Source organism: Mus pahari, chromosome 3 (assembly GCF_900095145.1).
Source record: "Mus pahari chromosome 3, PAHARI_EIJ_v1.1, whole genome shotgun sequence".
Lineage (NCBI taxonomy): Eukaryota > Metazoa > Chordata > Mammalia > Rodentia > Muridae > Mus > Mus pahari.
In genome coordinates this window covers 49,003,563-49,007,735 of record NC_034592.1, presented here as the reverse complement: position 1 = coordinate 49,007,735, position 4,173 = coordinate 49,003,563, and positions in this window count along the sequence as shown.

The following is a 4,173-nucleotide window of genomic DNA, read 5'->3' as shown; positions in this document are numbered from 1 at the left end:
GAGGAGGAGGAGGAGAAGAGGAAGAAGAAGAAGAAGAAGAAGAAGAAGAAGAAGAAGAAGAAGAAGAAGAAGAAGAAGAAGAAGGTGGCAGAGAAACCCTCTAGACCAAGTTTGTAATTATCTAATAGCCATATTTTAAAGTTAAATAGACAAAATTAAAAAAACTTGTTTATCTAACTCTCTAGATATACTTTCAAGACAAAAATTATTAAGATAACGTATCTTATTTTATTTTTTTCCAAGGTTTCAAAAAGCTGATGTGTATTTTATACAGGCTATACTGCAAGTGATCAGCAAGCATGTGTGTCTGGTGGCCATGGCAGTGGATGCTGCAGCTTTACTTTTTAAAAGAAAAATATAGACAGAGTTTGGCTTAAATGTGAAATTTTCAATTCAACTCCTTGAAGGTTATTTAACTCTAAAGTCTTTCACTTTTTTCTCTGCCTTTTAGCTGCCATATATTCCAGTTATGCATACATACTCCATCAAACACTAAATAATATTTCGTAATAGATGGTATAATTCTTTTGTGGTTTAAGCATGACTTACTCCCAAACTCATGTTGTGATCTAAAAACTAATACATGTGTAGCAAGATGGGGCCATACGAAGCCTTAAGAACTTTGCCTGCACAGATGGGATTTGTCACCCTGTGAACAGCTTGAGAGACTCTAAGTAGAACTTTCTGCCCTTCTGCCTTCTGCCATAGGATGCTACAGAAACAGGGAGCCTCCCCATACCAAGTGACTTTGATCTTGGACTTAGGAGCCTCTAGAACGCTGGGAAATAAACTTGCATTGCTCCTAAGTTTCCCAGTCTTGTGCTTTTGTTTGAACAGTGCCCCAGACACAGAGAAAACTCTTCAGGGCCAGGTTCCAGTACCTGAGCGTGACTGTTCACAGCTGCCACCCTAGCCTAGGACAGCTACTGTCCTAGGCTGTGTCAAGTGCCCCAACTAGCGTTGCTTGAAGCCAAGTAGGAAACACCCAATGGGGATCACAAATCTGTTTTAGTCACTCCATTTTTGACAACTATGAAGGGACATCCCAGCTCCTGAGATCCTGGTCAGGCTGCGTGAGGCGTCCTCTAAGATGTACTTCCAGCTAGCATTTCATTCTGTACCACCCTGTCTCCTTCAACTTCACTACAGGGAACTGAGAGCAATGCTCCGCCCCCATTCAATAACCAAACAAACCCTGCTTGCACTCTACCTTAGGGTCTGGGTACAATGAACTCTGCTTACGAAAGAACATTGTCTCTCTCTGCAGTGTGGAGTTGTGTCAGGAAAGGGCCGGGCTTCCTCTGATTTCTCTATCTTTCAAATAAAAATTTCTCTACAACGTAGATAAGACCACAGCACCTTCTGGCCCTGTCTCTTTATGTCCCTTTACTTTTACGGCCATTCTTTTTTCTAAACATTAACCTTCTTAAATACCAAAAATAACAATGGGAGCGATAGCACGTTCAAAACAGTCAGTTCCACCATTGGGCTGAAGCGTGAGACAATTATCGCCAGACTAATTGGTCATTAACAGAATTGTGTGATTGTTTCTCTTCACTTGACTTGACAGGTTTGGCGTCACCTAACAAGGTGCGCGCGCCTCGGGTTGTGTTTCAGAGAGCATATCCTGAGAGCTTTAACTAAAGAGAGGAACAAATGCAGGCAGCACCATCCCATGGGCTCGGGTACAGACGGCTTAAGACTGAAAAAAGAAAAAAACAAAACAAACAAACAAAAACAAAAAAACAAAAAACGAGAAAAGCCACATGACCGCTAGCAGCCCTCACCCCCTGCTTCTGAAGAGGGACACAGGGTGCTCACCTACTGCCTGTTGTGGCCACCATTCCTTCTGTCTATGGAAAACTGTATTCCCTTGTGAGCCATTAGACAAACCATTTAGCTACTAAATCCCCCTCTGTCAGGTATTTGGTCACAGAAACGAGGGAAGCAACTAATTCACCATACAGAAGGCAGGGCATCCACTAAAAACATGTCTGCTTCTATTTTCCTGGTTCTTCCGGGTCTATCTGCTCGGTTGAGATGCAGCTCAGGTAGGTGCACGGTTTGCATGGGATTTATTAACGTTAGCGCTGCATCCTCTAACACAGTCCTCACCTATTTTTCTTCCCTGGAAGAGCTCTACCTTTGCAGACACTCTTTCTATTACAATGTTATTAATTGTGGCTCTTTGCCTTCGCTTCCCAGAATGCTCCATTCACGAATGGACTCCTGAAAGCCTTAGGCTGGCAGACAGTCCTTTCACGAGGCTAAGTCCAGGGCAGAGAGTGGAGATGCAAAGATCCTCTTTCTCTTGAAGCTTGGTTTTATCTGTTCCGTGCTAGTGTCTGTCCCAGCATAGTATAGCAAAACCAATCCTAGAGCAGTGCCACCCACGGAGACTACAGCCTCTCGCTATTTCCTTTCTTTGTCTTACTGGTTCTCTGTCCTTCCTCAAAACTGAGGCCACACCAAGAGTGCTTTTAGCAGGATAGAAGAGGAGCAACGAGGAAAGGAGGAAAATCCAACCCCTTCACATCCATTGGGTCCCAATAGCTGCCAAGGCTCTACAGAGCTCTTTGCAACACATCAGCTAGGCATGGTGCTGCCAACCCATCAGCGCAATCAAGGTAAATCACTCACTAAAACTCATCCCACGGTTCTGAGCTACACAATGATTTTCCAGATTTCTACCACTTCTGAAGTTCGATTAAATAGCTGGGTTTTTTGTTGTTGTTGTTGTTGTTGTTGTTGTTGTTGTTTGTTTAGTTTAGTTTTGTTTTTTATGATTAAACGATATTCCAGTAAGATCGCACAATTTTAAAGACCCTAGTTGCTAGAACCACAGTATTTTTGGTTAGACTGTGCACGTCTTGAAATTCCACTGATCAAAATGTCATAGGAAGGTGACATGGAATTTGGTTAAGTCTCAGTTTACTAATCCATAAAAGAGATACTTCCAATAAATAGCCGGTAAGCTTTTCTCCGTTCTCAGGGAGAAAAAAAAAAAAAAACAATTAGCTGCAGTGAAGTCTCCTCTTACTAATGCCTCACTTATAATCTAAACCCTACAACCCGTGTAGATAGACACCCTGATGCAGTAAGCACGGGATTACATGTCCATTGTGTGAGAACAATGCCTGGTATCTGATTGCATCTCAGAAACAAACTGGACTGTTTACTAATAACACCCTTGGGATCCACTCGGAGCCCAGGCAATGCTCAGCCTCTCTGCCCTCCCTCATTTATTTGGCCACGAGTATTTATTAAACACGTATTTTAAGCCAAGTGCTGTCCCTAAGCCCTGGGTATGTGGATAAAGTAAATATCTGCCTAATGGAGTTGTGTTGGGGTGAGAGCCAAAAAGCCAGTAAGTGAGGACAACGTTACAGGATGGTGGAGTGTGCTGAACTCTTTCGAGGCTAGAACGAGGAAGAAACAGTAGGAGGTTTAAAAAAAAAAAAAGTCAGTTTTATTTTTATTTCCTTATTTAGTTATATATTTATTTTTGCAGTGCTGAGGATGGAACCCAGGGTCCTGGGATTATGAGGTAAGCACATTACTAATTACTCGGCTATCTCAGTATTTGCATCCCTCCCCGCCCCCCAAGCGGTCAATTATATCATATTACTTTTTATTTAGGTTTATTTATTTAATTATTTTCATCATCATCATTATCAGCATTATTTGTGGGTTCTCTAAGGGAGGCATTTTTTTTTTTGTTTTTTTTGTTTTTAATGTTAAATATAATTGTATTGTGTAGTTCACTCGGGCCTGGAACTTCCTAGATAGCCCAAGGTGGCCTAAATCTGGCAAGCTTTCCATTTCGCCTTTTTTCCCTAGTGCTAAAAGAAAGTTATCCCAACCAGAAAGATGGACTGATTTTAAATGGGTAATAAGGCAACATTAAAAAGAGGACATTTGAACAAGGGCTTTAGCAACTTTACTGTGTCCTTATCCATAAACTTTACATCTTCATCTCTCTAGTTCTTTCCTGAAGTCTACTAGACATTGAGACGTGCTTGTAATTTAAGATCAGGACAGGGACAGTTTATTTTCCTCTTGACTTTTAGTCCTTAAACTCTCAGAGTTTTTATTTTATGTCATTTATCTTTACTGTCTTTCTTACTTTTTTTTTTTTTTTTTGGTTTTTCAAGACAGGGTTTCTCTGTGTAG